Here is a 27,693-nt window from a genome sequence, read left to right on the forward strand (position 1 = left end):
CATTAGAGCTGGTCTCTAAAATATAACATACAGAATCACTAAATGGCTGGAACTGGAAGAGATCTCTGGAGATCATCTGGTCTACCTTCCCTGCCAAAGCAGGTTCACCTGAGCAAGTTCAGCAGGATCTCATTCTGGTATGTTTTGAATATCCCCGGAGAAGAAGACTTCATAACCTCTCTGGGCAGTGTGTTCCAGTGCTCTGTCACCTTCATAGTAGGGTTTTTTCTCAGTCAGATGAAGTTTCCTGTGTTTCAATTGAACCTATTGCTCCTTTTTCTGCCACTGGGCATCACTGGGGAGAGTCTGGCCCTATCCTCCTGACACCCAGCCCTAAGATATTTGTATGCGTGGATGAGGTTTCCTCTCAGTTGTCCCTCTACCAGCTAAACAGGCCCAGCTCTCTCAGCCTTTCTTTTTAGTAAGAGAGATGCTCCACTCCACTAATTGTGCTGCAGTGCTCTAATTGTCTTTGTAGTCCTCCACTGGACCCTCTTCAGTAGTTCCTTGTCTTGTCTTGTCTTTCTTGAACTGTGGAGTCCAGAACTGGACACAGCACTTGAGGGCTCACCAGGGCTGAGCAGAGGGGCAGGATCACCTCCCTGACCTGCTGGCAATGTTCCTCCTAACACACCCCAGAATCCCATTGAGTGCCACAAGGGCACTGTTGGCTCATGGACAGCTTGTTGTCCCCCAAGACCCCCAGGTCCTTCTCCACAGAGCTGCTTCTGGTGCCTGGGCTTATTCTTCTCCAGGTGCAGGACCCTGTACTTTTCTTTGTTGACCTTCCTTATGTTCCTCTCTGTCCAGCTCTCCAGTCTGTCCAGGTCTCACTCCAGACCACTCCTTCCATTCTTCTACCATCAGCAAGGCAGATGTGCTGACAGTCCACTTGTCCCTTCTCCAGCCACTGATGAGTGAGATGAATGAGATTGGACCCATCTCTGACCCCTGGAGACACCACCAGCTAGAGGCCTCCAACTAGACTCTGCACCACTGATCACAACCCTCTGAGCTCTGCCATTCTGCCCATTCTCCATCCAGCTCACTGTCCACTCATCCAGGACACACTTTAGCTTACCTCTGACATCTTCTTTGAAAGAAAGCAAAATAATATACTACCCTTCATCATTATACCGTAGCCTGATATATACAATTGCTTTCATCTGCAAGGAAAAACTGGTCCTAAGATTTTGGTTCTAAGTCTGTGAATCAGTGATAATGCCATCAGTATAAGCAGGCTACGGACTTGGAAAGGAATTTAGAATGTGCAGAGAGGCAACTGCCATTTAAGCAGTTTCTATTCCTACAAACACAAAACATATCGTGCTAGCTATGAAATAAAACAAAGCCCACTATTAACCTGGCTGTGAGATGATCTGATAGTCGGTGTTTTTCAAAGTGTGAAAGCAAAAAGCTTTCTTTGAACTAGAAATCACTGGAGATAACCTTTCTCTTTTCCCCTGCTACAGCCTGGACCTCTGATCCCAGAACCGGAGCCTGGGTCCTGGCAGTGGAAAGTCCTTGACTGGTGGCAGCAAAGAGAAAATCATCACCTGTTCAGCCACAAAAAGCACACAGGCCTGGAGCACTGTTTGTTAAACAAGATCAGTTAATAGTTGCACAGCGGAGCTTCAAAGCTTCACAGCACTGTTAATGAAGGCTTTGTAGATGCTGTGAGCCCAACCAAGGTTTGGATTTTGGTTTGGTCTTTAATGCAAGAAACTCAACACTGCTTGGACTTACCCAGTTTTCATAAAAAGGAATAGAATTGCTAGGAAATGAGCACAAATTTAAACCGCCAGATCTGATCCCAAATTTGTTTACACCATTTAAAATTACTTCAAACTAAAATAAAGGGTAGTTTAGATTAGAAGTTAGGAAGAAATTCTTTATTGTGAGAGTGGTGAGACCCTGAACAGCTCGCCCAGAGAAGTTGTGGGTGCCACATCCCTGGCAGTGTTCAAGGCCTGGTCTAGTGCAAGGTGTCCCTGCCCATGGCAGGGGTGTTGGAACTAGATTATCTTCTAGGTCCCTTCCAACCCAAACCATTCTGTGGTTCTATTAGGCTACAAATTAATTTAATCTGTAAAGCAGATATCCTAGTTTTCAGGTACAAGAGCAAACCTTGGGTTGGAGACAAGGTTGTGACTAAGTTTGATTTTTGAATGGAATTATATGGGTTCCTCAGCCCTAAATGTGTTGTTTCCTCCAGAACAAAGTTGATACCTAACCCATCCACATGCTAGAATGTATTGAAGGGAAGGTTTGTTTTACAAAACATTTCTGACAACTCTTCTCAGAGAATGCAGCACAGAAAGTTTTAACAAAAAACAAACAAACAAACAAACAAACAAACTCATTTTCAGTAACATTGCAAACTCTTTAGCTCAAAAATTGAAATATATAAGATTAAAGGGGATTTTTTTTTTTGTATTTCAGTGAAGGGGATCTAGCTCAGAAACTATTTTTCAGAAGTAAAAAAAAAACAAACCAAAAAACAAACCAATAAAAACCCCACAGAATATTTTAAAGCTTAGTTCATGCTATTAAACATTTTTTGCTAGCATTTTCTTAACAATAGAGTATACATATAGCCTCATTTTTTTCTGCATAGATATATGTATGTAGGTATGACTATATATGAGCATTGTAAACCTAATTTCCTTCTGTTTCTGTCTTTCATTTTTGTAAGGGTCAGCTGAAGTATTTTTCTGTAATTCCAGTTTAATCAAATGGTGCTGACACTATGAGACTTGTGAATGACATTGGCTTATGAACACTCTTCATCTGGTCCCTGTCTTCTTTTTCCTGGGCATGGGGCATCCAAAAAGGGACCACCCATGACACATCAGTGCAAGGCAGATACTCACATTACCTCTGGATGGGGTATCAGGAGGCCGTGATGGCCAGACAAGTGAGGATATGAGCACTGCTGAATCTGCTTTTGAGATTTTAGCACTCCCCAGTTCTGTGATGAGGGGGGTTTGTGCAGAACTATCAGACATGAACGACAGCAGCTGAGCTGTAGGAAGGCACCTTGCTGCCTTCCAGCTCTGCAGAAGCTCCTCAGCCTTCAGCAGAGGGGTAACAATGAGCAGCTGAGCAGGGAGTAACACTTCAGGATGCTGCAGACATTTCTTTGTTTGCAAGACTCAGGGATACCCAGGCTCTCTTGCCTTTTCAGAGCCAGCTTGAGCCCTGACCAGCACTGCATCTTGTCTCTCACAGCAATATTGGTGATACTTAGTAGAGAACACTATTCATGTGTGTTCTCATCAAGGCCACCTAATTTAAGCCTGTATCCTTTTACTCCTGTTGAAACCCAGAACCATCATTTCTCTTCAGGATACTGAAATTTCTTGTACCAGAAGGTTATCTGATGGTGTCCTTCAGAAAGCCTCTTCAGAATTGCATCCTTTATCCTGAGTCCCCCTGCAGTGCCAGAATTTTTTCAGCATAGTAAAAATATTTCATTCATCAAGAGCTTAGTCATCTGATTCTTGGTGCTGATGCTGCCTTTTGGAACAATGGCTGGCTGCCACTCTGTCTGCTGCTGCAGGAGAGCTGCACTCGGTAATCTTTGTGTTTCTTTCTCTCTCTCTTTTTAATATCCTTGGCTTTATCATGGGAATTGATTTTTCTAAAATGTCCACCTGGTATATTTTCTCTTCATTAGAAATGGATATGAGGTGTTAATTTGTGCCAATGTCACTGACTTCAGATGATAATGAGTTCAGAAAGGATGGGAAATCAAAGTGTATTCCATCACGCCTAGAGGAGCAAAACTGTGTGGGGGAAATACATGTCTGGGCAAAGTAGCTGGAGGGCATGATACCCCTTCCTAACTGTGCCTTTATGTATCTGCCTTTATCTTCTCTTGAAATGATTGGCATGGCCAAAGGACCCTGGGGGAAAAGTTAGAGAGAACAAGGAGAGTCCTGCAATAAAACAAAGTCCTGTGAATAAAACAAAGTCAGGGAGCACAGCTCTGATCAGCTTTACTCCAGCCTCTCTGTCCCTTTGGGGAAGCCTCAGATCACACATGTCAGCTGCCAGGGACACAGCAAGAGGTAAGATGAGCTGCCTGTGCATGTGGAGAGTGATGTAGACACAAATGTAGAGCACACTGATCAAGCCTTTACATGATGGGAATATATGGTGTGGAGCATCCCTGGGTCTGCATTTTTCTCACCCTGTTCCAGTGATATCATACTCATTCCACTCTCATATGCATAGGGAAAAAATAGCCCAAAGAATTTTTGCATGACTTTATTTCTCCCTGGATTTTCTTACACTTGGAAGGGAAAACAGAAATACTATGATCATGAAAATAATAAAAATGTTGTATAGGAAAGGATTTAATTAAGGTTTCTTGATCAGAATATTAATGGCAGCATTGTTGCTACACAGCATAATCACAGAATCATTTAGATTAGAAAAGATCATTGAAACCAATCTTTGACCAGTCACTGCCTTGTCAACTGGACCATAGACTAAATTGTTCCTTGAACACCTCTAGAGATGGTGATACCATCACCTTCCTGGGCAGCCCGTTCCATTGCCTTACAACTCCTTCCATGAAGAAATTCCTCCTGCTCTCCAACCTGAACCTCCCCTGGTGCAGATTGAGTCTTTGTATTCTCGTTTTGGGACCAGAGCAGCACAGATTGCATTTACTGCTCTTAGCCTTGCACAGATTGCATTTGTTGCACAGGAAATCTGTAGGTTCTTTTTTTTTTCTCTCTCCTGGAAAGTGAGCCTTAGAAACACTTGTGCACCTTGGGCACAGGGTAGCATGGCACACAGGCTGCATGGCAAACTTTCAGCAAATGATCATCAAAGCTATTAAATGCTGATCTACTAAACTGAAATTATACTAGGTCAGCTTAGTGGCGTGTTGACAATGTCTCTCATTACTGAACTGATACTGCAATAGTTCCTGAGCAAAATGCGTTGTTATTGGTTTTTTCCTGTTTTTTTTTTTTTTTCTCTGTTAAAATTAATGAGGGCCAGAACTTGAAGAATGAAACACAAATATGGGCTCTCATGTCTGTAGTTTGGTTCCCCATATTGGCCTGATTTTCAAAGATATTGGAACATCTTTGTTCAACTAAGAGCAACAAATCCCACTGAAGCTGATTAATATTTTGAATATTTTGTCTAGATTTTTGGGTTAAATGATTAAGAGAGATATGCAAATCACTGATTATCCAAGATAACTGCTTTATTTCTGCTGACACTTCCGACAAGAGATGTCACTGTAGAAAGGAAATGAGTCAGGAGAAATGAATTTCGGAACAGTGTGAGTACATTCCTGGCAAGACCATTCCAGGAAAATTAAACAGAGTAGCAGATCAAATATACAGGCAGATGAACTGCAGTAGCAAAACCCATGGCACAAAGAGAGTTTTTCCCTCTGATGTGATGACCTGTGTGGTTCTCACAAAAACCTTTACAACAGAGTGGATAGCTTCCTGAGGCTTGCTCAGAGCAAAGCAAAGAGAATAATACTGAGATTTCATCCTTGTGTGGTGTTTGTATTCACTCACTTTTAATACAGAAATTGATTTTGTGTCCCCTGTGTGACAGAAAAAAATCTACCTTAAAGTGATAAAACTATTACTCATCCAAACTCCATCAGGTTGTTATTTGCTTATGCAACCTTAAAGAACTTTAAAAACTTTTAGATACTGTCATTAACAAGCTGGATGTCATAATGAAAAATTACATTTGTGACAATCTGTGATCATTAAGGATAGGACAGAAGGCTTGCATGTCCTAGGTCTGTGGGAAATCTGGCATTGAAATTAGAGACACTAATAATTCAACACTGATCTTCCCTTCAGAAGTGTTGTCTACATGTTTGCCCAACATTTCTCTGTGTGTGTCCTACACATATTTAAATCCATGCAGGGATTATGTCTGAGCAAGACACTTGTACTCATTTAGATGTCACCTACATTAAGCCATCTTTTGGCTTTTGTTCCCAGAACTTCATATTTTTCAATTTTTTTATGTTTTATCTAAAATTGCTCTTTATATTGACTTTTAATTTAATACCTTCAGCAGCCTACACATTAGAAGGGAGCATGTGTCACTGGGACAAAGAAAAATTCTCAAGAAAGGACAATTATTTTAAACAATATCAACAACCTGATCTAGTTTCTCCAGCTAGGATGCTTTTCAAGTGATGACATGACTATGGGTCAAATTTGAATTCAGTGGTCCTAGAGTAAATCTGAAAAGAGGGAGGAGTGTTTGGTCTGCACCCTGAGTTACTGATACAAGTCCCCGAAGTCAATAGAGTTGAAGGAGCAGAACTAAATATCCCCTTCTGGTTCAGTGACATTACCTTTGATTTATGTCAGCAGAGCTGAGAGCAGACACTCATTTAGCTGAATATTGCCAAGAGGAAAGATCATGGTGAGCTGCTAATATTTGTTGCTGGAATCAATCCAGGAATGATGAAGAAGCCATATTTTTACAAAGCTTTGAAACCATCCTCTAGGCACACTATGTGGGTCAAGGTACTAGGAAATAATGAAAGTCAAATGGGTCCTAGACCTTTCTAATCCTGTCTGATCCAATGATCCTCCAATTTTGGTTATTTCACTTGAGTTTCTTAATCAATTTCAGGCCAGCAATGAAGGCAGGTATAAGAATGCCTTAAAATCCAGCTAGGCTCCAGCTTAAATAAAAAAAAAAAAAAAGAATATATTCACTTTTTCAGCTTTTTGCAAATGATTGTCAGAACTTCACACAGAAACTCAACTGTTAACAACCCAGTCTGGGAAGGTGCTGAATGCAGGAGGTGAAAACCATCAGCTGCCAAGGTACAGTAACACGGTGGCTCTGAGTGCAAAGCTCTGCCACGGTCTGTTCTGAGAGACACTTAAACAGAGTTCTGTCATAAACTGGTTTTACTAAGGAAACAGCTTGTGGGCTGAGAAATCAGCACAGAAAGGAAGTCAGGTTTCTTGCTCTCAGAACACATATAGGCTTGTGCAATTTTATAACCAAGGTGCTTTTTTTTTTTTTAGCAGCTTGGAATTTAAGAGAAATGTATCCCCAAAATTGTTTCCTGGTTTCCTTTCACTCTCAAGGGTAGTTCTTCCTTCTAGTGCAGAAAATCAGAAAATATCATGAACCTTCACAGGAACTTGGAAATATCTGATGATGCTCTCATATGATGGCTCAGATGCTCACTCTCAGTGTAAACAAAATATCTTCTGGGGGAAAAAAAGGTATGTAAGAGTGGGTGTATATGTATATGAGTGCTTATGTGTGTGAATTTTCTTTCTGCCTCTCCAGTAAAAGAGGAACACCTAACTTATTTTCTTATTAAGATCTGGTAAACAGTGAATTCTGCTACTATTTGGTTAAATTAATGTAACAAGGTTTAGGGGAATTATCCAACTTTTTTTCAGGTTATGGATGGATATATGTTTTTCATTTCATGACTATTTATGTTTTTGCCAGTAATACCAGGTGAGTACTATTTCAGACTGAATGTGAGAGTGGTTTGAGGAATCCATACATTTGCCTAGCAGTCACAAACCCACAGTTCATATCCCAAGGAAAACACCGCAGTAATATTGTGCATTCTGCATGCTCATCTCTTTGAGAAGTCAGTAACATTTAGATGCCTGATGTGATAAACAATACCAAAGTAAAGCCCTTAAATTCCTATTCCAGAAACTAGTTCAAGTTAATTACTAACAAATATTCCCCTTGAAGTGTATGGTTATGATTTTGTCAGATGAAGCCTCAGACACTGACCCTTTTGTCAAGGTGAACCTAATCAACCCAGATAATTTTTTGTTTATCTGATGGAATGTAGGAATGAAGCTCTAATGACAATCTTCTCTAATTCAAACTGCTGTGTAAATATCATAAAAACATACATTAAAAAGATGACCTGATTCCAGGCATGAAAATATTGCCCTTTGTGATTAATCAAATGAAGAGAAAGGAATGATTATAGTGCCAATGCTAAGAAAAAAAAATTAAAAATCAACTAGCAACAGGAGGTTATACTACTGTTTATTTTCAGTAATGCCTGTACTGTTTTAGCTGGGTTAACATGCTCTGGAAGCCTTTAGGGTCTTGAAGACTAGCCGCTATCTATGACTTGGATCACTGTGCCTTTCATCCCATGTCTTAGAAATATTCCCCAGCTTAAGATTTACCTCTTAGAAGGCAGCCCTGTCAAAGAAGGGATGGTAGAATAGAAGACAGTCCAAATAAGAGAATAAATTCAACAGCAGATAACAATTAAGATATTTGCTTCTTATCTTGATATTTCTTTTGCTTTGACTCATTCCTGTGTATTTTTTTTTTTTGTCATCTTTTTCCCAAGCAAAGTTTCTGATAGTGCACATTGTAGATGACACGAAATCCCCTGGCGGAAATTACCTTATCTATCTTTTGCTATGCACACTATGAGTTTGTGTCTGAGAGAGTTATCCTCTTTAGTCAAATCCATTAGAGACAATAGAGTTGAGAGTGTGATTGATCTGATCAAAAGCTTCTGCCTTCTCTGGGATAAGGAGAGCTACACCTTGAAGTTTTCTGGGTTTACAGGCCTTTCCTCTATTGATTATGAAGAAACCTCATGGCCAGAAATTTAGATATAGAAGTCTACACTGCAGTTAGATGTATCTCCTCTCTCCTGACTTGAATGGAATGTCAATCAATCCCTTAATAGACACATACACCGGCGTTCCTGGTCTTCCATTCATTTTTTAAGACTATGAAAATGACTTAGAATTCTCTGGTAACACAATTGTTGTTCTGTATCCACAGAAGTACCACAGTGTGTCACTAACCTTGCATCATCATTCAGATAACAAACAACACTGGATATGACTTAAAATTTTCCTGTATATCTGTTGTGAATGTGAAAAAAAATTACTCATATGAGTATTTTGAATTTCTCTTTTTCAGTCTATGTCTGAGGAGACAGATTGCTTTAGTTCACCTTTAGCATGATACAGATGCCTCACTTAGAAAAACAAGAATCTTATGTTCACTTGTCTTCTCTTAATAATGTCTTCAGGTAGCTTAAAGCTTTGCCTGGCTTTTTATCTCTTTTTTGGATTGTTTTTAAAGACATTCCAAGGTGTTGCTGGACAGCTCCTTTTCCAAAGGGCAGCAGTAGCAGAGGCAACAGGAAACCAAAGAACATCCTGCTTAGTCTGATGAGCCTGTTGTTAAAAGGACATCTGGGTTTTTATTGTAGTCTGCCATGATTTGAAGAAGACCAGAGAAGTACCCTATGTGAACCATCTGATGGTTAGTGCTACCTTTTCCCTCCACTTTCTGTATTCTTCTGCCTTCATGGGTTTAACCTAGTTATTTTGGGAGAAGATTGTCAGCACTTTTGCCAGACTGAGATGAATATCTCTTTCTTGACACTGAATTCAGTTATTATTTACATGCAGTCCTACTCATTTGTGAATGCCTATAACTTTAACCTCAGCTCTGAGGTTTGACTTTACATATGTAAATAACAATATTTTACTAGTTAGAAGGGCATTATCTGTGTAGATAATGATGCCTCTGTTACAGTGGAAAGATTGTCAGACTAGATGTGAGATAATATTTGAACTTTTAAGAATGGGACATAATGTAGGCAACTATTGTCAGCCATGAAATAGATGCGTCACATGTTTTCAGTTTGAAACATGACCACAGGTTGTAAATGCAAACAAGGCTGGGGAAAGCCAAAATTGCCTCCTTCTTAGAACTACAAAATGACATTTTGGGAAAAGACGGTTCTGTTCCACTATGAAGTGGTTCCTGGATATTGGATATGACAATGTGAACAAAAAATCCAGAATGAATAGCTTTACACTCTGAATGCTCTAAAGTTACATATATTTTAATAGCACGTAGAGCAGGGATGAAACTGTGCCTCTGACTTGAGTACACCATCCACAGTAGGCCAGATCTGGTGAAACAATCTGGAGGCCAAGTCAGAATATGTCTCTGAGCGTTATTTTTATGTACCCGCTCTGTGTGTGTTGTTGCTGCTTACTTTCCCAGTTCAGCTATTGTCCCTCATCTCACAAAAACATCGTGTCTGTGTGCACTGATGGACAGCACCAAGGCAATGACTCTTACAACCACCAAAGCATGTGGTTTTTGGCCACTCAAACAGGCTCTGAGAAATCATGGTGATAAAATAGAGGAACTGCATTCAACAAGGACTGCACATCTATATCTGTGGGAGATATTAAGTATATAAGGTGTGGAAAAAGATTACTCAGGTAGATCTGCTGATGTAAGTGTGGCGTGACTAAAGAGGAATGTACCTTCTGTGTGTCTAGAAAAGCCTATCAGTGCAATACAAGAGCCATATTGGCTAATAAGTTATGATCCTGGTTAATGGTTATTGAAATGGTTAGTCTTTTGTTACCTCCCTTATCTACGACATTTTTCCAAAGTGATGTGATAATATCCTTTTTGCCTATTTAGAGAAGCCTTGCACAAATAATTTCTTGAGGAAGTTGATAGACTGCTGGTAAGAATGCTAAACAAATTAATTTTAAAAATTAGTGAGTATTTTATGTCTTCTGTGAGAAGATGTTGAATGTGCATACATTTCAGTTTATGTGGCTACTTAAAACACTCCCAAGGCAACAAAAAATATTTTTAAAAAATGACTAGCTGATCATTACTATTTGATTTCTTATTTTTAGCAATGTTTCAGCTGAATGCATCTATTCTTCTAACCAACTAGGAAAACTTCACTGTGATAACAAAACCATTTTTAATCTTTAGTAAAACTAATTTTTATGGGCAATTCAATAGAAGAAAGATAGTGAAAAATAATATAAAATATGATTCTGAAATTAAATCCACAAAAACTTTAAGAACGCAGCAGTCCTAATGCTTTTTGATGTGAAATATCTAGCCACCTTATTTTTAAGTGCTACTCAGGTGTCTGGGGTAGTAAAAAGTTAACCAGACTCATACATTGCTTCTATCTGCATTTTTGTGGTTTTGGAAGACAAAGAGACATCTCTCATGACAACCATAAAAAATCTATATCTGTCCTCCTTTCCCAAGATTTTCTTTACAGCAACATTTTAGATGTTAGCCGTGCCTGCTGATGGATACATTTCATGCAGAAAATTCAATTGCCTACTCCTGTTGCTGCTATGGTTACAGATAATGGCATAACTTCTTGTTCTGGTAGAGACAATATGTTGTTATGATGGGTCAAAGCAAAAAGTTTCAAAGTTAGAAATATTTCTCTGAAAGACAAGTGGTTGAGTAACACTTGAAGCAAAATCCTTTATCTTTTCTCTAGAAGTTGAAGAAAGAGTAAGGTTTTCTTTTTCCCTTCTCTGACAGTTTAAAAATTGCATGCATGTGCCTTGTTAAAACATGCTATGTGTATTCACATATTCTATTACTCCAGAATAAAGAGCACAACAATATTAGGAGGCACAGGTGAAATCAGATTTAGAGGATGATTAGATCCAATCACACCCAGAGTTCCAGCAGACTAAAATCCAAAGATTTGTGTTTTTCCCAAAGCTGTGCTTGTTAAATCCATCTCCTTTGCCTATGCTCATCACAGCTCATTGACTCCCTGGGAATGCCTCTGTCACCCCACAAAGGCTGTGCTTTCAATGAGGTCAGATGGTTTTACTTATATGCAATTTTGGCATGATCCTGTCACTTATATTTCAGTAGTTTATTTGGGGTTTTCCAGGAAGTTCTCTTGTGAATCTCCACCACAATAATGTTCCTGTCTAACCATTTCTATTGATAGGGTGATGCAGGAGAAAAGTACAGAGAAAATGTGTCATTTGGAGGTCTACTGCTTTTGTAATATCACCTGTAATTCTCAGGGTGTTTCTGTCCCTTGCACAGCCTGACAAAAGGATGGATACAGCCTGGCTATAGTGTTCCCCAAGCCGTCATTTCCAGCAGCTCTCTAGTAATTTTGCCAAGCCACAGGGATCAAAAACCCTGGGCCAGAATCTTCTCTTATTTACACTGGCATACATTTGAAGATCAAGCCAGCAGAGTCAACACAGTTTCACAACAGTGAAAGTGATATGAGATCAGAGTTTGATGAGGTGCTTTTGGTTGTCTTTCAAGGAATTCAGAGGTAATCAAGTACATTTCAGCCTAGGAATTTGCTTAGTATTTCTGCATATTCATGTTAGCCATGAGGATTTTCTCATCCTGTTCTCTGACACTGGCCACCTCTGCTCAGGTGCTTCATTGTATAGGCTGCATTAGTGCCAAAACATGAGCTTTTAATGAGATAATGGAAAGCTGTAGTATTAGTTGTTAAATTCAACACTGCTAAGTGCATCTGCTTTATTGTTGTAATGTTCCCACAATATTTAGTGATGCTTTTCCATTCAAATTGTGAGGAATGTTTTAACTGGTTTCTGGAGTGGACTTGAGCTCTTTTTTCATAGCATACTGCTGATGGCATGCATTTTATGTCCTGGGGTGCTTCATAAGATCAGGAATGAACATGCAGAGTTTTCTGGGGCAATTTGGAGGACAGCATGGGGAAGAAAAAGCTACACTTGTTCAATGCCATTCCAGCACAATTCCCTCCCACAAACTGTCTGGACTCACAGGCACACCCAGGCTTTGTTCTGAAGGGAACTTATTTCCTCACAGCAAAATAAATTCCAAGAATAAATAACAGTTATGAAATTTGTGAAACAGGCAGGGATAGTCAGAGAACCAAGACACACAACTGATACTCAGGTTATCTCAGACCATGAGCATAACTGGATTAGGTTTCACCTATTCTATTAGCCAGTGTGTTGTACTGAAAAAGGATCTGGACAACTTGCAAAGGGTTAGTAGTCAACAATAGGAGCCTGCATGGGGTCACACAGCTGGCTTCACTCCCCATTTGGTTCCATGGACCAGCATTTGGTTAAAACTAAGGCTTCTTTTTTCCATTGTCCTGCATGGTGCTGACAATGAATAGGCTCTTGGGGTTGTGGCTTAAGGGGATTATTAGGCAAAAGAAAAACATGCCTTCTACAAAAATCCAGCACTAAAATTTATGAAAGTTTCAAAGACTGATGAAGAGAAGGTGTTGAGCTTTAATTATAGGCTTTCTCAATGTACATGGCAGAGGAAGCAGACCAAATTCAGGTGGAAGTTTCAGCTCCCTCAAAACAAACAGCAGGGTCAGACCAATGCTGATTTTAATTGCTTGAACCAGAAGGAGAAGAAGGCAACAAGGAAGGGCCCCTATGTTGGAGCACATTATGTCCTGCTCCTGGTTTTTCTCAAATCCACATGTTGCTGTGGCTATGGTAAAAATGGTGTTTGAGTGGCTGGTATGATTTAACTGCATACACAGCTTTACCATCATTGCCAAACATGCTCATTTTTACATAGACTCTTCCTGCCCATTACAGAGTCAATTATTTGCATGATCTTGTGGCATCAGAAACAGAAGGATCTGGGTTTTCATGGCATTATTTTCTTCTCTGTGGGAGCATATGACTGTAAAGTCTGCAAATAAGCTTGCCTGGGGACAAAGGTTTTTTTATTAAGGTTTTCTATGGGGCTCCACAACCTCCAGCATTATTGAGACTTCTGTTGTGTGTTGACTCATACAGAGAAGTCAGGATGAGATAATTTGCTTTCTCCAGTTTTAATTATTCCTCTCTTTTTCAGACCACTGCTCTGCTAGGTCATGGGTGACAGTATGTGTTTCAACATCTTTTGGGAGAAAGAAGAGGAAGAGCTCTGAAGGTAGCTTGCTGCATATGCAATAATATATGCAACTCATGACCCTGGCCAAGTAAAAATTGAAATGTAAGGAAGCCCTGATATTTCTCCCTCTTTTTCCAGTAAAAAACATTCTGTCTATGATGCTGGTTGAACCTCTGAAATGATCTGCTTCCTTCTTGTCCTTATAATTAGTTTCCTATTTAATGTGTATGTACTTTGATTTTTCTTTTAATGTTTGTATACACTTGTCATTGTAAGAGTGATAAAAAATTACAATAGATTTTAAGATCCTATTAGCACTTTTCTTGAGTAACAAAGAATTGAGGCACTTAATTTCTGGAAATATTTACTGTTATTCACTTTTGGGGTGCATTGTTTATTCGTAACAGTAGCCTGAAAAGAGATCACAGATAAACTGTCAGCTTTGACTGACAGTTTCAATTGGAAACTTCAGCTTTTCAAGTGGAACTCAATGAGCATGAGCTGCTGAATCTTCAAATCAAGATAATATTCATATTAATTTGTTGGAAAATAAACTGATATTGTGCTGTATATTTTCTAGCCTCTGTGTTGGAGAACGAGATTCCACCCTTTCTGCATTTGTATATTTGGTGCAGGCCATTTTACTAAAAGATTTATTTCTGACTCAGAATCATTAATACCTTCACTCTTCCTCAGCTTTTGGATACACTACTGTGGTGGGTTGACCCAGGCTGGACACCGAGTGCCCACCAAAACTGGATGGGGAAGAGAAAATATAAAAGAAAGCTCATGGGCTGAACAGGAAAAGATCATTTATCAGTTACTGCCATGGGCAAAAGAGACACAAATTTTTTACCAATGGAATGAGAGTGGGATAATGAGAAATTAAAATAAGTCTTAAAACGCCTTCCCCCCATCCCTCCTATCTTCCTGGGCTCAACTTTACCCCTCATTTTCTCTCCCTCCTCCCTCTAGTGGTGCAGGGGGATGGGTTGTGAGGGCTGTGGCCAGTTCATCACGCGTGATCGCTGCCACCCTTCCTCTTCGTGGCAGGGCTCCTCACACCCGCTCCAGCATGGGATCCTTCTCCTGCGAGACAGTCCATCACAAACCTCTCCAGCGTGGGTCTCCTTCCCATGGGCTACAGCTATTCATGAGCTGCTCCAGCCGGGGTCTCCCACAGGGTCACGGGTTCTGCCAGCAGAGCTGCTCCAGTGTGGGCTCCTCTTCCAGGGGCCGCAGAGCAAGGAGCCTGCTCCAGCACAGGCTTCCCATGGGGGCACAGTCTCCTTTGTGCCCCCACCTGCCCAGCACTGGCTCTGGGAAATGCAGGGGAAGCTTCTGCCAGGTCCTCACAGAAGCCACTCTGCCACAACCATGCCAGACAAACTCTATGGCAAAGCTCCTGGTCTAGCAGAAGAGATTTATTCAGCAACTGTATGAACTTCTTAATATGATCTCAACTTTCCTGTGCAGCTATCCAGGAAACTAGTGGGGAACAGGCACCACGCGCTCTATTAGTAGTTTTTGTACACCTATGGGGAAAAAATATTCAAAGAAGTTTTTTATAATTAATTTCTGCATGCCATATGTGTGCTCACGAGTGCTTCAAAGTAATTGCACAGGAACTGTGATTTGTTTTGTGCTCAATGTGACCAATTTTGTGCCAACAAGTGCTTGTAACTGCCCGTTTGGCATGTGCAATAACGTGTTTGCACTTCTGCATGTGTATTTGGGAGAATACAAACCAGGACCTCACAGTTCTCAACAGAACAAATGAAGCACGGCAGTGAGTCACGGAGAAGACTGGCTCTGCATGCAAATTCCTTGAATCAGTAGAAGTGCTGGTTTCTAGGACGAAAGCATCTTGTTTCTCTGATTATTTATTTATAATTTTAAAACTTGCTTATTAGCTGTAATTTGTCTTTTGTAAGCTTGGTAAACAGGTGTTTTTAACCCTTAAGACCTACAGAGGAGCAAGTTTTCTTTTTATTTACATTTTTAAGTGCTCAGTTGTCACAGCCAGCCATTATGCAGAACTGATTCCAGTGACTAATTTGACTTGACATTTTGGTGCCTGTTTTTTTCAGAGTTCCATGTTATTTGGCTGATCTTGACCCGTGCCATGTCATTCAGAAACACATACCTCCATTTTTTAACTACTACTCTACTAAAGAATTATATTCAACCTGTCTGTTTTTCTTACATGTATCTACCCATAGCTCTCCTGGATTTTTCTTTATGTCAGCAAGGTCAAACTCATTCCTCTTCTAATTATACACAGTACCTATTCAAATTTTTGCTATTTGAGCAAGTCAGCTGTTGAAGTAATGACATTAGTGTGAATGTCAAAGAAAACTTGAAAAGGAGGGAATACAAATAATTTGAAGCTTTAAGAGGAAAAGAAATTTATTCTTACTGTCACTTAATGTACTAAGTCCACTCAGACAATATAGCTTCAGGTGCTAAACAGTCTGGGGACTCACCTTGAATTTAGGTTTGAAAGGCTCATACTCATTACTATTCTTTCCCATTGATGTTTAGATGAAAGACATAAGCTTTTAACCAAATTCATTACTTTCAGGGGAGGATCTGGATGTCTGAAGAAGAAGAAATATTTGGCCTTGCTGACTGAAGTTACTGTCTTTAGGATTGCTTAGAACCCCCTAGAAAAGAAAGTGTACTAACACATATGAAGTGAACAGTTGCCAGACCCTGCTGATGCAAACATAGTGGAATCCAATAAATTTTCCATTTGTATTGCATCTTTTCCTTCTGGAAAAATGTGTTGAGAAATTTATTATGATTCGCAGCTCAAGTTAAAATCTGCATGCTCTTTACTTTTTGAGTAAAGAACCTCTTTTCTAGGCTTCATGGTACAGGTCTTTACTGGTAGAAATCCTTTCATTCAGCAGTGGAAAAAGCTTAGACATCCTGATTTTCCTATGTGTTTGTGCCTTAGCATCATTTTCTTCTGGTGTGTGTAGTTCCATCCTCTTAGAAAAGCACAAGGAGTGAAGTCTTGTGCACACAGGGAGCATTTTATTTTAGTGGTGTTTTGACTGATATATTTTCACATATCTTGTGACTTGGGTTTTCTTTGGGTAGAGACAGTCAGCATAGTATTTGGTACTTAAAAGATTACACAATTAATCTTGCAGATGTTAGTCTGCAAAGAGCCCTAAACCAACTTTCCCAGCGATGACCACTGTCTGCTGCTGTCCTGCACGAGTACCCCAGTTGTTGTTAATCTCTACAGGGAGACCTGGAGGCCAGCTGAGCTTTCTCACCTGATCTGATCACCTCAGGAGCAGAAGAAAAGATATGTATTTTTCTGGTTGATTTTGCCCGAAGCCGAGTTAAATGTTCAGAGGGTATTAAATCAATTTTGACAGTGGTGTATTAGGAAATTGTCGTTATATGTGGGGACCACAGCAAGGGAGCACCACTGTTAAACACTATGTTTTAGTGCTTTGATTTTTTGCAGGCAGTTATACTTCACAGAAATTCAGTAACAATGAAGCCATCATCTTTGCTACAGGTCAGTGAAACAAAACATCTATGTTTCAACACTGATGATGAGAATCTCCTCTCTCCAGTTGAAATAGAATGGACTGGATGACTGGATTCTACTCATTCTGTAATATTACATCTGAAACTCTTCTGCATCCTGAAGTGAAGGTAAGATATATGATTATATCAACAATTACATTAGACTTGAGGGGTTTTTTTGAAACTGGTTAATTTACTCCTGTTAATGTTTCAAAGCCTTCCATGTACCAGACTGAAATTTTTCAGTTATGCATTTTTCTGTGGAGGAATACCAATCAGGTAGTTGCAGGACTTGCAAATTGTTTCTGAACTCATCACTTTCAACTGAAGAAAAAAAACCCAAAGCAAAATAAATCTTTCTCACTTGTAAGAAAAACCTGATTTTTATTGTAAAACTCTTCCTTATAAAATTGACCTGTTTTAACAACAAAACTCTCATAGGCTGTATATTTCAGGTTTAAAAATACATTTCTCTCTTTAAACCTAAAATTATTTAGGAATGAGATTGTTTTGTCTAGGCAAAAAACACACCAAAACAATCTTTTTTCAGTTCCTTCCAAACTTTTTCTTCAAAGCATTTTTTTTCAGGGCTTCTTCTTTTTTTTTTTTTTTCAAGTTTCTCCAGCTTCTCATGAAAAAAACTTTCACATTTCATTTTTAGGTTAATCAGTCTTATTTGAAAATTCCATTACCTTCTGTGAAAATTTTCCTTTCATTATGAAACCAAATGAAACAAAGTGATGCAGACTGAGATTTTATTCACACAAACTGGAATGAGAAGAGAAAAAACAGAGGTGAACTGAACTGGAAGAAAATTCACAGTGGAGATATGCATAAAACTCGCATTGAAATAAAGGAAATAAGGCCTTGAAAAAGATTTAAGACAAATATTGTCAAACTGGACTGATCTTTATAATAAATACACACAGCCTTTTGATCTAATAACTCACTTCTTGTTTGGGGAAGTTAGCATTGATATTCTGCAACAGGTTCCAATGTCATGCTTGGGTAATTTTTTTGATTTGTTGCAGTTTGGAGGACTGTGAACTAGACAGGGCTGTTGAGCCCAGCATAAACAGCTTCAGAGCTATCAAATCTGGAAATTCCCTTTCAACAAAAACCATCCAAAGTTCAGGAACATCACTATTACGTTCAAATTGGGTCAGTTTGTTATGAGAGAGCTCTAAAAGAGATTATATCATTTCCTGACATTAAAACATACACATTTGAGGGTTTTTATGATAGCAGAGTTGATCAGTTTTGGAGTGTTTCAGCGTTTTGGCATGCCTGCAACATGAGGATGTATCATCAAGGCTGTAACAAAAGAGCCAGGCTTGATGAAATTTGACCTTCTAGAAACTCCCATTGAGAAGCAAAGCATTCACATCTTAGTACTTGGTTTTTTTTTATCTAGCAAGGGCGTTTTAGAGTCTGGATTGGTTGTTCATATCAGGAAAAAAATTCTTCTTCTTCTTCATTAAAAAAAAAAAAATCAGGTTTGCAAGTGAAGGCTTAACTTTTGTGCTTTAAAGTTGTGTCTGCAGAGAAGATAAATTGCAATTCTTCAAATCTAAAAAAATTCCAAACACGGAGTTACAGATGTAAGATTTAAAAAAAACCCCATTACATCTGAATGTTGAATCTTTCTGATTTGTTTTGGGTATGTGTCTGCAATTTTTACTATATTGTTATTTATTTCTAAATTGGTGCCTTTAGGTACAATTCTTTTAATGGTCAAAGTAAAGCAAAATAGTAGTTAGTATATTAGAATGCAGCAATTTTTACCTGCAATTCTAAGAGAAAGTGGGGGGATGCATGATCTACAGCCTGCTTTCACTTTTCAATTGGTTTATTAATCTAAAGTATTCTAATTCTCAAACATATTAATTTCACAACAATTCACAAGGTGATGTCAAACCAATTGGGAAAACTAGTCCAAATACATTCAATTACATGAATTAAAAGATATGTCCATACTTTTGCTTGTTTTTCTTTATATGATGCGTCTCAATCAAAACTCTTCACATTTGCAGGCATGTAATTATAAAATTCCATATTCTAGATATCTATGTCTATGAATGTTTATGAAAACAACATGTACCCTTTCTTGTACAAATGATCTATAACTGTACCATAAATTTTTAGCATGCAATTTTTTTTTCCCAAACAATTGATCCCAATGGGACAAAAAATATTAACCTTAATTTATTTCCTTATGCCTGATATATTTCACTATATAATCAGATTGTTTTTCTTTAAATGAATGTTGTCTCCACACTGGTTTTCTCTATTTGATGGTATTAATGAATAAATTTAAACTCTGAATCACAGGTGTTTAAGTTGGCTGAGGGAATAAATGTATAACTATATTCATAAATACATATCAAAGCAGTCAAAGGCTTAGCTATATATTATGCCTTGATGTGTGTGCAAAATTTCCATTACTGTTATTGGGAGATAATGTGGGTGTTGTGAGGTCAGAATATATTCCAGGCAGTATCCTGTGACATGTTTTTTTCCTACTAGTCCCATTTTCCCTTCTTTGTATGCTGTTTGCTACAGTAAGATAGCATTTGAATTAGAATTTTAGGAACTTTGAGGAAAGCATTTGCAGAATTTATACGTTTGTCACAACAAAACAATTTTGCAAGTTTCACATTTGTACTGAAAAACCAAAGACACGGACCAAAGTATGTTTAGTCAGATGTTACCTAAGTTGCAAATATCCATGTTTAAGCAGATGAAGCCCTCCTGAATTTCTGTTTTATGATTAGGACCACATACAATGATAACAGTAAAAAAAAGGACGTGGTTACTAATGTGGTGGTGGTAACACAGGGACATCAGCAGGAAGATGTTCGTGTGACAGAGAAAACCAGTTGTCCTGTAGGCAGGCTGCAAACCTGACAGGTGAAAGCAAAAAAACCCATCATGTTGGAAGTGTTTTCTCAGGATGTTTAACACTTATTACGAAAAGTTAAATAAAAGGTCCTCTATGTTGCTGAGCTGTTAACAATTTTTGTTACCACTCCAAAAATCCCCATTTTTTGCTGCCTGCATCCCAAATGACACTTCGCTGGGTTTTTATCCCAGCTAGTGTCAGGAGTCATCAAAGCATTTGCAGGTTCAGAACCTTTACCTGTATAAGAACCAGAGCCAAGGCAATTCCTTAATTTTTAGTATTTAGTGCTTTCCATACTTTTAATGCTATTTGGTTGTTGCTTCAGTTCTCTTGAGAAAAAAGGAGTGAGAATGCATAAAACTGAGAAAGATGTTCCCCTCACAATGAAAAAGTCAGTGCAGAACATCCCACAGCCCAATTTCAAGAAGTGAGTTGTGTTCCCGTTCCTGCTGGAATGTGTGTATAGCAGGGTGACTAATGAAGTGCTAAGTAGCTCTGCTTTGCCAAGGAAAAGGGCATTATTATTCTTCCCTGTGAAACAGGTTAGATGTAATTATTTAGAAGAAACATCTGAATAAAACAAAACAAAGCAAAACACACACACACACAAAAAAAAAAAAAAAAAAAAAAAAAAAAAAAGAAAAGAAAAGAAACAAAAGGAAAATAAAATTCAACTACCTCACAATCCAGTAAAAACTTCTCTAATATTAGATGTGTATCACTTGTGGGTACACTCACTGTCCCCTTGATGGGTGTCCCAGTTATTAGTAGCAGGCAAGAGAACATACACTTGGAGAGGGTGGATATAGGTGCCAGGCAGCCACCACATGCAGAGTGTGAAGTTTTGGGTAATGTAAATGCATTTTTTTCCTTGACTTCTAATCAGCTTGAGATGACACACCTATCTATTTAATTATTTTTCAAGGTGAAAAATTTTCCTATCAGTTGGTGATTACTAATCTCTAATTGAAAAAGGGAGAAAATGTAAGTGGAGTTAAACACACCCTTTAACACCAGAAAGGATCTCTGGTATTGAAATACTGAGGCACTTGATCTGCATACTGCATAAAGCAAAATTCAAATACATAAATTAAAGTCTCATTGGTTCTAATGATGCTCAAGGCTGTGGTGAAAAACATGCTGTTACGATGTACTGTGCAGTTTTATCTGTTAAAATCACAATACAAGTATTACTGACCTTATTTAGGACTGATCTCTACAGATCAATTAGATGCAATAAGCAAAGAATTAGAAGTACAGAGAAAAACAATAAAGGTAATGGTAGAAATATTTCAGGATTGTTTTGCATGGTGTAACAAACTGCAATATGTGCAAGCAACAGTGGGATAGGTCCTGGTACAACAGGATAATATGATTTATTTGGAAAATCTGAAGGGAAGTTGCCATTCTCATAGAAAAGTTTAGATTTGGAGGAACCAAATAGAGTTTTAAACCAGAAGGAAAAATGCACATACAATTCCTTGCATCTGTGTCTTGCTTTGGCCATTTTGTTGTGCTCCTGGGGAATTAAGTGCATTTTGCTTATAACAGATAGACCTGGGATTTTTTTTAGCCTATGTTTCCTTATGAGAATTTGATCTACTCACTGTGGCATCAGTCTCTAGGGCAACATATGCAAACAAGTTACAGTAGTCTCTTGTCTACAGTACTGTCATATTTCATTTTGAAAACCATATGAAAATATTTCCTAGAGAAAAACAATCCTTGCATTTCCTTATTTGTGGATTGCATGCCAGAGTGCTCCAATTAGACATCAAGTGAGGAACATGTCCAAGAGATAATGTATTTATTTATACCCAATATTTCAACATTGTTCAGTTTGAAGTACCACAGATTCTTAGTATGTTCTCAGCTGAAGACAGATGTTATGCATGGTTGTGTAGACTTGGACCAGATCACCTTCAACATGATGAAAGGATTATTCAAGGCTTTTATTTATGTAATAGCAATTTTTGGGTTGTTGTGTCCACTCTCCAAAGCATAGGGAAATAAATAACTTCAGTAGAGGATGTGATGCCTTTTATTGGATTATGGTATATAATGTCTGTAAAAACATTGTTTTCATAAAAATAAATTATTTCAAAGTCATCAAGTCTGTACCAACCACCACTGATTCCATCGAGGCCACACCTTCTTCCCCTCCTTTAGAAAGACTGTTTCTTGCATGGGCCCCAGCCCTGCCCTAGGACAATTTTCTCAGCAAGACCTAATTTCCAAGGATTTTTTTGCAACCCCCACTTTGATGATCCAACCCCCACTTGATGACCCAGCCTACTCTGAGTCAGTCCATGGTCCTGAAGAAGGGAAATTACTGAAGCACTGTTATGCCTTCAGCAAAGGTTCCAGTAAAGTATGATACAATAAGTTAGAAGAAACTTTATTAAGACCATGATAATGACTAAAATACATTCCATATTTACTGGTGTGGATTTTCTCAGCTGAGCTATGGGGAAAAAGACCATCAAAATAAATAAAGTCAACAGTGTTGGTGCTGGGGAAATTGGTACCATACAACAACAAAAAATCTCCACTGCTATGCCCTATATGATATTCTGTCAGATGCTTTTAGCCAAGCAATGGCAAAATATGCTTATCCTCTCTTGCAAATCTGTCCAAAGTTTGCAAGAAGGTAGGATTTTCAATGTAAGCATGTCTACAAAATTGAAGAAAATTGTTTTGCCAAACTTTGGTGTTGAGCAGGACATGGAAAAGGAAGAGCCTGAGACCATTCAAAATGAATTTAAGAGAGATTCAGTTAAGAGTGTAACTTGTCCATTGTGTATGTGCACATACCTTGCAACATTTTTATTTTGAAGCAAGTAGTTAAAATTTTGCATTAAAACCGTTGTTTTATGATATGCACTTAACTGCACTGCATTTCTCACTTGCTATTTTCTATGTTTTGAGTTCATGACTTTGAAATGTCAGGGTTCGTTCAAAAGGGTGTCTGTGCATGAAGGAGAAAGAGGCTAATTTCCTAGGGTTTTAATAAAGGAAAAAGGAGAAAAGCAAAATGTAAATTCCATCAGGTAGCAACTGAGTGGCATCCACAGGTACTCTTTCAGGACAGCAACCTTTGCATCCACTGCAGAGACCTCTAGTCTCTTAAGTTAGTTTTGTGACTCCTAGGTGATGTTCTCGTACTTTCTGCTGAGTGGCACTAGCAGACATCAAAATGTACATTTTCCCAGTGGAGTTGCACAAAATGCTTGCTGGAGGGTATAGGAGCTGTGAAGCTTCAGATACATCTGTTCCATTTTCTCTAAGTGCTACCTGTCCTACTACACAATGCCACACCTGACTTCCAAACTCTTGCTGAGCTGAATTTTCTCTGATGCACATTGGGCTGTATCTTCCTTCAGAGAACCTGCGCTTAGCCATCAGCAGAGGAAACACTGAGTTCACACAAAGAGTGAGAAAGAAAGAGGCACTTCCTGGCCTTGAGAGCTGGCAGCAGGCAGGAAAACACAACCGGCGCGGAAGGAATTTCTAAGCATGCAGCTGCCAACTGCCTCAGCTCTTGTCTGAGCATGGACAAACTCAGGGGCCTTTTAAAAGGCTACAACTAGGGGACAGAAATGGCATGCAAAGTATCCTTAGTCCTGACTTCACTTTCCACTTGTTACATTTTGAGTTTCTACCGTGCAAAATAACATATTCAATGTTACTCCAAAAAAACAGTTGTTTTGTTTTTGTTTGTCTGAAATGGGCAACCACTGAGTGTTACCTGTCTTTCTGAGAAATGGGTGAGGTATTTTGAGCAACAGTGTCTTCAAAAACTCAAAGACAGATAACAAGTCTGGAAAATTTTAGCCTGAGTGCTTACAGTTTGACAGAATTTTAAGCCACTGAAAATAAAAATTTATTAGGAGTGTTGGGAAACTTCAAATCTACATGGCGTTGCCACCTCTATCAGCAATATATGCGAAAATTCAACAGCTAGCTGCAGAAAATGAGACTCATGCATTAGAGTGCTGGTCTATTAATATGCATATGGAGAAAGAGAGAAAATAAAATGCTTCTTTCCCTATTTTTTTAATGAGACAGAATCATATGTTAGAAAGAAAAACAGGCATACTTAAGAAATTAAATTGAACAGAAATAGGAACAACTCTGGGTTTATACATTCCCTTGACAAATCTCTCAAGTTTTTATGACTGTATAATCCAGCTCCTGTCACAGTTTTCTGCCATGGCATCTTTCAGATGATTGGTTTTGTGCATAGTTATTAGTCTGATGCTGCTAATCTCTCATTTCTGAAGGAATAAACTCAAGTGCTTCTAGCTGAATGCTTATACTTTCTTTTAAAAGGATGTAATTCAGGTGGCTTAATGGGAAAGTGGACTATCCAGATTTAAAGAAAATGTTTGATGTTTTATACATACCAGGTAGTCTAGAAACTGGGTAGTATATGGACAGTATTTTCCAGTTGTATCTGGAAGATGACTAACAATATTCAACTGTAGTTAATTAGGAAAAACAGTTGGTGGGATTTCCTTCACCTCTTTTGGTAGGGTAAAAGTAATGCAAGTACACCAACTCAGTTTCCCCATCTGTGGAGAGGGTGTCTCATCCCCACAGGGACAGGTTTGTATCACAGAAGGATTAACACCCCTGTGGAGCTGCTTATTTTTTCCTCTTAATGTATAGAGAGAACGATCTAAGTGATTTGTGCACACCAGGCACACGAGATGGCTACACCGAATGGAGATGAAACTCATTTGGGTTGCAATAATTGCCCCCTTCCTGCAGGCATGAAGCTTACATAGACATGAATGTTTTGATGTCTTCTCAGTGATCTCATCAACTATTAGCACCTTGGGTTTATTTCATCCTGACTTAAGACCAAATTCTGAACAGATGCAAAAATAGTAAACTTGGTCTCCAGCTATGTAGGATACAGGTGAACCCTGGTTCCGAGTTTTCTCTTTAGCATTTTGTGTTTTCTGTCACATGACATTCCTCACCTACTAGCCTTAACATAGTTCTACAAAATTGTCAAATCTTGCTTGTAGACTTTATCTGAGGCATCAGCCAGAAAAAGAAAGTTATGCAGAAGATATGAGTAAAAATTGTACCTTTTAGAGTAAAATGTTATTTTTGAGTGTGTTCTTAACATTCATCTGGAGCAACAAAACACAGTAAATATGTGAGTATTCCTATTCATTCTGGTTTCTGACCTTCCATTTTGTATGCTTCCAGACTTTGGAAACTAATTCTACACATTAATTCCTGTCGACAGTAAAGAATCATAAGTATTTTTGTTTTCATCACACAAGAAACTCTACAGCTTCTCTTCTTTTCAATCTCCTTCTGTAACCTATTCTGGTTTTGGATATCAAAAGACTAAACCTCTGTTTTCCTATTGATACCAGCCTTATGTCCCAAGAGTCACATTTTTTTTTTCCATTGCCACTTTTAGCTTTTCTCCTGGTATTGGATAGCAGAGGAGCTTCTACCACAAGTCATGACCCCTAGGTGGGACCTCTGGGTTTAGCTGTAGTTTGAAGGATTATGGCACCTTTAGACAGAAAGTGGCACTACCTCTGGAGAGAGTCTTGGTGATTCAACCTGCTAACTTCCTGCAGTCTATGTCCTGTCTTGTGTTCTCCAGAGGACAAGAAACCTGTGACTGCCTTCCTTGCATCTCAATTAAGCAAACTCTAAGTCCAGAGGTTCATGAGCAGATGTTGTCTCTTCTCACCTCTCACCATGCGACCTCTGAAACCCACCCTGAGAAATAACTTTGTTCCTCAGAAGAAAGACATTCTCTCTACTTGTACTGGGATGTTCAAAATATGCCAGCAAAGAGGGAAGGGTTTCTTCTCCCTTTTTTCCTTGGAGTTATGCAAAGACCAGAAGCATTTATGGTCTTAATTTCCCAGTGACCCTTCCCACCTTACTTTCCCCAGAGATATCTTTGTCCACTACTTGTCATATGTCAAATGAGAAAGAAAGGCTGTTTGTGCATGATTCATTCTTTAAAGTATCTGCCACAGCAGTGTAATAAATAACCAGAAACTTTGTGTCCTTAAAATGAGAAATCAATCCACAGAGGCAACTTTTAGATATTTCTAGAATAAGAATCCAAGGAGCAGGAAGATTAAGTGAAGAAGTGAAGAACTTGGCTGTCACCTTGCCTCATGTTTGTTAATTGAACACAACTGTAAGAAGAGGTAGCATTCAGCTTCAGGGTTCTTTTTGTGTGGAAAGCCAAGGTGAATTCCCTGATTCTCTATAAAAGCTCTCTTCTTTCAGTTGGATTATTGATTTCTTTGACATATTTTAAGCATCTCTTTCTAGCTTCTGCTTTTTTCCTTTCCAGACTCTGCCTGCCCTCCTCTGGTCTTTCCATACCTTCACAGGCAAGGAATTGAAATGTTGAAATATCTGAAAACCAGAAAATATTATAAGAAGAAAGAAAGAAGGTGTGAATAAAATGGAGCTGGTTAAGGTAGTTACGCTGAATATGATGCCTTGCCTTTATCTTAGTATAAGTAATGTAAGAAGTTTTTACCAAATTTAGGATCACTGGCCTATAATCCAGATAGACTTTTTTTCTCACACCTTGTTCAGGCACCTCAAAAGTCTCATGACAAATGACTGTGTCTGTGTGGGCAAAATGTTTATTTCAGGAAAGAACAGTGAAGTGACCACACTTCTTGGGTCACAGTAAAGTATCTACTACAGTCCATATCATCCTGTCTTTTTAGATTACCTTTTTCAATTTTAAGATGCATGTGAAAATTTAGGATTCAGAAGTTTGTAGAAAAATAAAAATCAAACACGATTGTTAGCATGAAATCATGAGAGAGGCTTGTTCTTTCGTTGTGATGTTTTCTCCTTCTCCCCAAAGTTACAGATAATTTCAAATTTCTGCTGGCAGTACACACGGAAAATATCTTCTCAAGTTGGTCAATATATTTCTTAATTTTTTGTTCCTGCTCTTTCTGACCATGCTGGGCAGATACAGAGCAAGAGAGAAAGAATGAAGATATCCACAACAATGGGGCAGTGCTGGAAAGTTCCTATCTGGCTTGTGATGACAAATGATGCTTCAAAGTAATCAGTGCTAGTGATTTCTGTTAGTCTTTCTTAAATTTTAAAAACATTTACTTAAGTCATTCTTTGCATGCTATTCTAAAATATTCAGAAGGATCAGTGATATTCAAGGATTTTATACTGAACAGCTGGAAATCTTTCGTGACTGATCTGACTCACCGTGTCCTCCTCATAAGTGCAATCTTCACCATTTCCCCAGAGATCCCCCCTTTCACAGGGAAAAACATAAAAGCAGCACTGTGTAAACATTTTGCAGGAAGATGCAGTTAAGTACAGTGCAATGTGGCTGAAAACACATTGATGCCACTAGAAATGATGCCATGTGGCCCCCTTGATGCCACTAGAAACCTGTCACGGAGCTGTAGAGTGGTTTGTGTTGGAAGGGACCTTACAGATCAGCTACTTCCAATCATGAGCAGGGGCACCTTCCACTAGGC

The sequence above is a fragment of the Pyrgilauda ruficollis genome, unplaced genomic scaffold (assembly GCF_017590135.1).
Source record: "Pyrgilauda ruficollis isolate IOZ18807 unplaced genomic scaffold, ASM1759013v1 scaffold87, whole genome shotgun sequence".
NCBI classification, from domain to species: domain Eukaryota; kingdom Metazoa; phylum Chordata; class Aves; order Passeriformes; family Passeridae; genus Pyrgilauda; species Pyrgilauda ruficollis.